Source organism: Diceros bicornis, chromosome 35, assembly GCF_020826845.1.
Source record: "Diceros bicornis minor isolate mBicDic1 chromosome 35, mDicBic1.mat.cur, whole genome shotgun sequence".
NCBI classification, from domain to species: domain Eukaryota; kingdom Metazoa; phylum Chordata; class Mammalia; order Perissodactyla; family Rhinocerotidae; genus Diceros; species Diceros bicornis.
In genome coordinates this window covers 32,608,342-32,617,985 of record NC_080774.1, presented here as the reverse complement: position 1 = coordinate 32,617,985, position 9,644 = coordinate 32,608,342, and the positions used below count along the sequence as shown (strand labels likewise).

The 9,644-nt window shown below is 61.2% G+C and overlaps 1 pseudogene; it reads right to left on the bottom strand.

Annotated features, from left to right (window-relative positions):
• Nucleotides 1–3,093: 3,093 nt before the first annotated feature.
• Nucleotides 3,094–7,037, bottom strand: LOC131398539 (catechol O-methyltransferase-like; annotated as a pseudogene).
• Between the last annotated feature and the right edge of the window lie 2,607 nt (nt 7,038–9,644).

Here is a 9,644-nt window from a genome sequence, read left to right as displayed (position 1 = left end):
TGCTGTTCAGTGCCTGCTGTTTGTGACTTAAGATCAGAACGCTGAAAAGGCATTGAAAACAAACCCAAAATAAGATAGTATTGGTAAACACCTAAATTTTTGTAAGAAAATTCAAAAATTAAAAAAAACCACCAAGGAAGTTCTGTCTTTGTGCCTCAGATCTCTCACCACACGCTGCTCGCTCCTCCGTTTGCCTGGTGGGAGTGGTCGGAGGTGGCCCCCGGGTGTCCCTCTGCTGTGTCAGCGGGGCTTCAGCACCTAGGCCCCATGGGTGTTTCCCCACGTGCAGCCCCCAGACTCGCAGCGATCCCTTTTCGACACGCGAGGAGGAGCGGGCCTGCTCTTGGTGGTTACTGGGCTGGAGCCCTGGGGTGGCGTCCTGGCCAGAGGCTGGTCTGGGCACGGGTGGGCTCAGACAGGACGCGAGTGATCCCTGGGGAGCCTCAGAGGTCTAACGTCTGGGGGCCTTGGGGCTGGAGGGCCAGGGTCCAGGCTGGGGGCAGCTGTGGACTGAGGGGGACGCAAACCAGCTCCACCTCGTCACTTGCCGGCCGGGCAGCTGCAGAAGTGCCAGGGCTGGTCTGAGCCTACTCGCTCTCCCATAAACAAGGCCGAGCGGGGCTGGGGAAGATGCTTCCACTCAGTGTCCCACAGGGGCCCCGAGGGCCGGGCGCTGCTGCAGGGCCGGGTCCACCTTCCCCCAGTACCTGCCAGGTCAGAGCTGGCGGTGAGGGCTGCCAACTGCCCTGTTCCAGGGTCCTGGCGGGACAGCCCCCAGTGGGAGCTCAGCCCAGCCCAGGCGCCCCAGGGGATGTGACAGGCGCCCTGGGCCAGCCCGGCTGCAGGAGCAGTGCTGGGGCCGGGAGCCCCCGGGACCGCCCGCAGCATTCACATCCAGTCCCGGGGGCACCATGTGTTTGGTGCCAAGCTGGGACACCAGAGGAAGGAGGGAGCAGCGCAGCGGTGGAAAGGCAGCACCGAGTTGATCTCTTCTAGCGAAATATTTAGTCTTTAATTTCTATTTTAGTACCGTTTAACCCTGATACTGGAATGTAAGATGATTAACAGCCGATTTTAGGAAAGAAGTTGCATTTCATTCTTAAGCAGGTGAAAGAACTCAGGAGTAGGAAGTGTGGTGGGAGCTGTGGGTCACAGTGCCATCACTGAGGCATTGCTGCAAGCCTTGAGGACGGACTGTGTGCGTTTCCAGATGTTCCCGACTTGCCCCGACTTCCTGTGTCTACTGGATATATCGCTGCCTGAGGACGCGCCCCTGTAAGAAAGGGACGCTGGTGGGGGTGAGAGACACTGTCACGGGCACCACTGGCCCTGATGTGGTCTTTAGAAGCAGATTTATTGCAGTGATTTTGTGCGGCGAGCGCTACACTGGGGCGAGCCAGTGGGAGAGCTCAGCGCGGCTGTGTGGAAGGGTCAGTGTCGGCAGGCCTTGGCCTCGCAGGCCTCAAGTGCTGCGTTGAGGACAGACTCCAGAACTGCGAAAGCAGGTTGGCAGCAGGGCAGCCATCGTGCCCTTCAGAAGCAGGCTTGGCAAAGGAGCCCAGCACAGGGTGGGAGGTCAAGTCTGCGCCGGGCTGCCTGGGCCCGTGTAGACGGCCTTCTCCATGCCGTCCACCATGTGGACACGCTCCAGGTATGCGGAGAAGTGTGTGCACTCGAAGCGGCCGCTCCCACGCACGTGTGCCAGGAAATCCGGTGCTCCTGGGACGATGACATTGTCGGCTAGCAACACTGTCCCTTTCCGTAACAGGTCACACTTCTGCAAGGGACAGGTGGTTGAAGGGGGTGAGGATCAGGGGTGACCAGTGAGCCCGCCCCTAACCAGGAGGGCAGGTGGGGCCTCCACAGTGGCCTGTGCCTGGCCCCAGGGTCAGCCCCACCCCGGCTCCTGGGGTCACCAGGGTCTCCCGCGGCCTTCCATCTCCTCCCTTGCAGTGACCACTGCAAGACAGGGCTGTGCTGAGCACTTGATCCCCCTCCAGACCGTCAGCTCTGTGAGGAGGGATCTTTTCCTCCTCTGTTCCCTCTGGCCTCCCCAGCCCCTAGAACAGCATGTGGCAGGCACACAGTAGGTGCTCACGAAATGCTAGCTGGACAATGAGCGGAGGAGACGACGGGGGCAGGGTCCGGCACACAATGGCACCTCAAGGCCAGTGGGTCCCTCGGTCACCCGGTGCCAGGAACACGTGGCAGCTCCAGGTGAGAGAGATGCCTGGAGCCCGTGTGTGGGCTGCTGGTGGCGTCCCTGGAGTTTTAGTGCCATCTGACCATGGCGACCCTGCAGGGCCGGGGGCCGCAGAGGAGCAGACCTCTGGACCCACAAGCCTGCCCCTCGGGGGTCCGCTCCTGAGATCCCCATGCTCCGGTACTGAGATGCCCCATCTCCACCGGGGCCTGGGCCTGGGCAGCTAGTTGGTGTTGGCAGGGCCTGAGCTCTGCAGAAGGAAGGAGGAGTGGCCGGACACAGCCAGGGGCAGCGACCTCCTGGGTGGGCAGTCTCTCGGAACGGGGGGGAAGGGCTGCGTAGATCACAGGAAGCCATGGAAAGAGAAACCGTGAGGGGACACGTTTGCCTGTGGGGGCGCGGCAGACCAGGCAAGGGACCCCCCAGTTGTCTCATCCCCTAGATTTGAGTTTAAACAACGGAGCTTTTTTTACATAATCATAGAATGAAAGTTAAACAAACAAACAATCCCAAACATTGAAAGCAAAATCCAACACGTGACCCCAGGTGTGACTCAGGCTGCAGGCAGGCCCACGTGGGGCATGTCCCAGTGTCCTAAACCCGTGGGGTCCTAACTCTGCCCCCTCCAGGAGGTGCCCGAGGATAGTCTCTGGGGGGGGTCTGGGCTCTCGCGGGGGAAGCCGAGGGCCCTCTGGCCGGTGTCCTGGCAAACACACCCCTGTGAGGTCAGTGTGTAGGCATGGGACAGCCATGAGCCAGAGTTGGAACAGAAAGGACCACTGTGAATCACGGAGCGGTTGCTCTCCCGAAGAGAAAAGAAAGGAACTTCCCAGCATCTTTGCCAACGGACGGAGAAGAGAGCAGCCCCATTCCCGGCCCCAGAGGGCAGCTAGGTCTGGCGCAGGAAATGCCCAAGGTGAGTCGGGAGCGGGCTCCAGCCTCCTAGGGCCATGCTGAAGGACTCAGGAGGCACCGCTGGCCCCAGATGCGACAGTCGGTGGAGTGAGAGACCTCAGACACGAAACCCCACGGGTTACCACGAACAAAGGGACGAAGGGACGAAAGGAAGAAAGAAGCTGTGGTGGCCTTTGGAGGGTGCTGGGGCCCACCCATCCTCGAGGAAGCTAGACTTAAGGGGGAAGAAGGCAGCACCGATCCCACCTCTCCCCAGACACCACAGAGAGGCTGAGACCCACCGACGGGGCGGCCCCTACCCCTGCAGCCAGCACCGAGGCACAACCCAGCCAGGGTGGGCGGCTCACCTCCAGGAGGAGTGTGTCCGGCAGGTACCGGTCCTTCCAGTGGTCGAGGAAGACCATGTCCAGCGTGTCCACGTCATATTTCTTCTTCAGCTGGGGGATGATGTCCTGGGAGGCCCCGAGGACAACGGTCACCTGGAACGGAGCTCTGTCAGGGCCCACACCCACAGGGAAAAACAGACCACCCCCCAGCACCCCTGCGAGGGTCCACCAACAGCTCTCTTTGGGGTTCTGGGCAGACAAGCGCCTTCTGCCCCCGTTCCTCCGGGGGCAGCCTCGGGAATTGCCTGCTTTGTGGGTCGGGGCAGCGAGACCGCTCTCACCGAGCTGCTGCGGGTCCCGGGAAAGCCCCCGAGATCCTGCAGCAGGATCCTTGTGGCCTTGAACTGTGCAGAGGTGTGCCCTGGGCCCCTCCCTCCCGCCTGTGCCCAGCCCCTGGAGCCCCAGTGTCCCTGTCTTTCTAGGGGCAGGTGCCACACCCTGTCCTGCAGGCCCGAGAAGTCCAGAATCTGCTGGGCGATGGCGGCGTAGTCAGGGTTGATCTCCAGGGTGAGCAGGCGGGCGCCAGGCGGCAGCAGGCGGGCCATGCGCACGGCCGAGTAGCCGCAATAGGCCCCCAGCTCCAGCAGCACGGAGGGGCGCTGCTCCCGCACCACTGCGTCCAGGAACTGGCCTGTGGGGCACAGGAGGGGTGAGTGCAGGCAACGGAGGAGACCCACTCCAAGGCCTGGCCCTGCGCCTCCCAAGTGAGCAACAGCCTCTCCCGATGCCTGGCCCCCAGCCCTACCTGAGGCCCCCAACACTGCCCAGAGGGCCCCAGGCCTCGCCCAAGGCCCCCAGCTCTTCCCAAATGGACCCCACGCCTCCCCCGATAGCCCCCAGCCCTCTTCTGAGGCCCAGCCCTTCCCCGAGGCCTCCGGCTCCCCCAGAGGCCCCCAGCACTTCCCTGAGACCCCCAGACCTCCCCAGATGGCCCGTGGCCCTCCCCACAGGCCCCCTGCCCTCCCCGAAGGCCCTGGTCCCATTCATGCACCATCCAAGCTCCCAAAGTCCCTCGGCCTTTGCGCCTTTGCACACCCTGGTCCCTTTCTCTTTTCCACAATTCCTGGCTGACCCCAACTATTCTAACCCAGAGCTGCCCCCATGGGCTACACTCAGGGCCTCCCTCGCTCCCTTGAGCCGAACACTGTCAGAGGCTCTGAGGGGGCTGGACAGTGGCTGTCACGACTGTCCCCAGGGCCTGACTGCATAGAGAGCAGCACAGCGCATGCTCACGCCCCAGGCTGGAGTCCAGAGGTCAGGAGGCAGCCCTGGGGGAGGGCCAGTGCCTGGGCCCGGCAGAGTCCCAGTAGCTATGCAGACCCTCATGGCAGACAGGGACACCCGGGCACCCAGGGCCCGCCCTGCATCAGCACCCAGGGCTGCCGGATGGAGTACAAGTGCGGGGCATACTTGGAGCCCCTGCTGTCACCTCCCACTGGTGTTGGCTGAGTTGGTCTGTGGCAAAGAGGGGACTCTGAACAGTGGCCTCCTGGGCAGTTTATCAAAGTCCCTCCCTCCAAAGGGGACAATGATGTGGGTGTCGGGGCCTCAGCCCAAGCTTTACTCCTGGCAGGGGAGAGGGAGTCTGGACCAGTGACTTGGGGCTCCAGGCCTCCAGAGGAGCCCCCACCCCAACACCCAGAAAAGGGGCGATAAGAGGCCTCTCCTCTCTGGGCTGTGCTGCCCGGCCTGAGGCCTGTTCCCGTGTGTATCGCCTGCTGGCTGGGCACCCACCTTTGTTGTTGCCCACGATCATGGCCCATTCCTTCTGCGAACAGTAGGCGTCAATGGTCTCGAGCACACTCTGCGGGTCCCCGGCCACCGCGTGCTGCAGCACATGGCGCAGGATGCGCTGTTCCTTGCTGTCGCCCATGAGCCAATTGTGGAGGAACTGCAGGACCAACTCGTTCCAGAAGAGGAGGAATGGAACCAACCCCAGCGTCGCAGGAAGAGCAGTAGAGCCAGCAGCGCCAGGCCCAATGAGGAGGCTGCCAACAGCATGGGTGTGGCCTCTGGCATCTGAGATAGGGGTGGGTGGGGCGGGGAGGAGGGGATGGAGGGGGAGGAAGGGAACCCAGGGCAGGGTGCCAGGCTTCAGTGCTTGGTGGCTGGCCAGGCAGCCCCACAGCCAGTGCAGGGGCTCAAAGCCCCTGGTGTTAGTGCAGACCTGCCCCTCCTGGCTCACCCACCCTCTCCTCAGTGTGGGGGTGCTACCACTGCCTCCCTTGTGCTGATGTGGCCCCAAGGTTCAAGAAGCCAGCCACATGCCCCAGTTACCTAGCTCATGTGAGCCCCGGGAGAGTGCAGCCCCACACACAAACAGCTTCCCGCCCCTGTGGCCGCGCCCTGGTGCACGGAGCAGGTGTGCCTGGGGGAGTGCAGATCACAGCACCCCTCACTGGGCGCTTTCCCCCACAGCCGGGGGTCAGCCGCTGCCTGAGCGAGGGGCACAGCTGGCCTGGGCAAGGATGCACCGCACGGGGGAGGCCCGGCCCATGTGCAGCTCCCTCGGGCGCTCACACAGAACAGTCCGGGAGACTCCTGAGGTCCTTTAAGTGAGCTTCCAGGTAAGGACACAGGTGGCCCGCAGGCCAGGCGCATGGGTCACAGACGAAGTCGCCCCTCCCTTCAGGGACAGCCCCACGTGGAGCACCTGTCCCTCGATAACAAAGGGAAGCCCTGCCGCCTGCACCACAGTGAGCGAGACACGCCAGTTGGCGTCAGCCGGCTACTGCTGCAGCACGACCTCCCCGGCAAGCAACACCCAAGGCAGGTAGCTAGGGTGCAGCCAGAGAGGGCTGGACTCGGGGCCCCTGAGACACGGGCAAGGCTGAGCCGCACAGACCTGGGACGCCGGCTAGCACAGCAGAGTTCACCAAGTGCAGGGCAGATGCCACGTCGCCTGTTTACACAAGGCAGAGTGGACACGTGTCAGCAGGTCAAAGTCTGCACGGGCTATGGGCCCGAATCCTCGGCCCACACCCCTCCCTGCTCCCAGGGCCACCCTACCTTCAGAGCGACTTTCCCAGCCCGCTCCTGCCCTCTGAGCTGCAGGTGGGGTCTGCACGCTCCTTCTCTGAGCTCAGCAGCAAAGCTGATAGAATTTGTGCAGAGTTCTCTTGCCTCTAGTTAACCATGAACAGAAACCATAACCTGAAAATGACCAGGGTCCAGATATCCGGGCTCCCTCCCCGGAGGCCAGCCTCGTCCTCCACCTTTCCCTCCCGGGAGGAGAGCTCGGAAGGCCACGAAAAGCCGGTGACACATCACCTCGAGTGTCCCCCAGCCCGGGACACCGGGAACGGTCTCTCTGCTCATCGTCTGTGCTGCCCTCCTGACACACGTGCACCCGTGCATTAGGAGAAGCAGGAGAGATGAATGAACCACTCTGCTCAAGCCATATTTCCCAGGAGAGCAATTATAAATTTGGAAGTGACACGTAAGACCAATGGCGAGTTACAAAGAGCACATGGAAGTCAACGAGACAAAGGGGATCCAAGAGAAAAACGGGCCACGGCGGCAACTACGCAGCTCACAGAAGGAGGCCAGAGGCCCCACCAGGCACGGGAAACCGGATGCAGGCCTTGGTCGCCCGCACGGGGCGCCTTGCCTGGCTGGGCCCCGGGCCCCACCACCGTGAGGGAGCGTGAGCCTGCGGCCTTTCTGGAGGGCCGGCATGCAGCAGTCCTGCTGCCGGAGCGAGCCCCAGGTCCTTGCTGGGAAAGGGCCGCCACGGGGCAGGACGCACCACGACCCAGGAGGTGGGGAGGGGAAACACGAGGAGGGGGCCCTTTCGGTGGCTAAGGACAGAGCGTCTCTCTTCTAGGGACACAAGACGGGGCAAGTGACCGGAAACTTCCACCGTGCTCCCGTCTGCGTGTTACACGTCCTGAGGACACACCTGTGTTGCTTTACTTCCTTACTATTATCACTAGTAGTGGCGTTTGGGAGGTGGGGTGGTGGTCCCCTTTGTTCATTCTCGGTATTTTTAAAAAACCTAGTAAATGTTGGAAACGAATCTCAAAAACAACATGGAATATTCCGCTTACAGGGCACATTACTAGGTGGGCCTTGGAGTCGTGAACTATCAGTTCCCATCCCCATATGGTGAGCTCCGTAAGAACTGGGCTTTCAAATCGCTCTTCTCTAGGTCTGCCTGTCCTTCACTAGGTCTGCCTGTCCTTCACTTTGCCCGGCACCGTGTCCCTCCGGAATGACGGAGGGCGCAGTCAGCAGGGCCACGGCACGGCGGGAGGGCCAGCGCTGCGCGCGACGAAGCCCCTCGAAGCCCCTCTCCTTGTCCAGTCAGGAGGTGGCACGCTTGGAGGAGCAGGGCAGCTCCAGCCAGGGCGGCCGGGGGCCCTGCTGCACACGGTGAGTGCGATGCTCCTGGCTCGCCCACCAAGCTCTCCTCCCTGGCCCCCTCCAGGGTCATCCTGGGACAGGGCACGCGGCTCAGGGAGACACTCTTAGCCCCCAACGCGCTACCTGGGGGATGGGGCTTCACTGCCCACCTCCCCTGGTCCTCCAGGGACTCAGGGGAGAGTCCTGAGATTCTCATGTGAGCGTGAGGGACTGTGTGCTCCTGGCCCCCAGCCGAGCGCTGGCCACTGCCCACACTGGCTGCTGACTGGCCCCTCCCACCTCGGGGTGAAGGCGGGCCTCCCAGACTGCAGGCCCCGCTGCCCCAAACTGCCTTGCTCTGCATTGCCCAGCTGTGCTGAGGCCACAGCCACGAGACGTGGGACGGGGCTCTATGCTTACCTGGCCATCGTGGGAGGGCCGGACCACACCCACCGGGCCCTCAGGGGACGAGGGGCCATGCCAGCCTGACTGCGGGGGAGGTGGGACCCTGCCCAGCTGACCATGGTGGGTAAGGAGGGACCACACCCACCTGACGCAGGGAGGCGGGAGCACACACACCTGTTCAGGGGAGGACAGGTCCAGGTCGGCCCAGAGTTGTGTAGAACAAAAGAATGAGCAAGTTAGTGATTGGAGGGTGGCGGTCCTGAGAAACGGAAAATCATGCTGCTGAAGACAACCACACCGATCCCCGCAGAGGAAACATTCAGAGCTGTGTAGGCGTTCTGACCTGGATTTTGCCCTAGGAGCCGGCTCCTTTGTGGGGAAACAAAACACGGGGTGCCCCTCTTGTTTTGGGCCTCGGACCCAAACACCTGATGCTGTGCCCTTGGAAAGAGACACCAGCTCGGTCACTCAATGTCCCCCAGTGGCAGCCTCGAGATCCCTAAGATCCCGCAGCCCTGCTTTGGCTCCGAGCCCTGGGTGGGGTAAAGAGTCTTGGTTACCTTACAGAGCTGCAAAGCGAAAGGGCTACGCTGGGACTTGGCTTCAGACCATCCTGGGGGGCGGGGTGACAGGAGGACAAAGGAACAAAGGCAATGTCCGCTGGCCAGGAGATGACAGCATGGAAGCCCAGGGCCATGTCGGGTCCTCTCTGCTTTTGTATATGTTCCACATCCTGTAACAGCAAGGCTTTAAATGGCCCACAAGCACACTTTTCACATGTGGTTTCTGGACCACAGTGAGCGGAGGAGGCAACGCTTTGGTGCAGTGTCCTTTGTTCTGTCTGTCCCTCAGGGCTCTCGGCCTCAGGGCAGGGGCAGTACGTAGGGGAGAAGCTGTTTACAGAGTTCTGGGTTTGGCTGAGGAGGCTGGGCTTTATGAGGCCTCCACAGATGACACATTGAGTATCATGACAGCATGAAGGAAGTGAGGAAGACACAAATAAATGGAAAGACATCCCATGCTCATGGACTGCAAGACTGGATGTTGTTAAGATGTCCATGGTAGCAGAGCAATCTACAGATACAATGCAATCCCTATCAAAATTCCAGCAGCATTTTTTTTGCAGAAATAGAAAAATCCATCCTAAAAGTCAGATGTTATCTCAAGGGACCTACAACAGCCAAACAATCTTGAAAAAGAACAAAGTTGGAGGACTCATATTTCTTGACTTCCAATCTTACTATGAAGGTACGCTTATTAAAACAGTGTCGTACTAGCACAAGACACACATAGAGGCCAATGGAATAGAATCGAGAGGCCAGAAATAAACCCTTGTGTCTATGATCAAAAGATTTTCTTACAAGGGTGCCAGGGCCACTCAATGGGAAGGA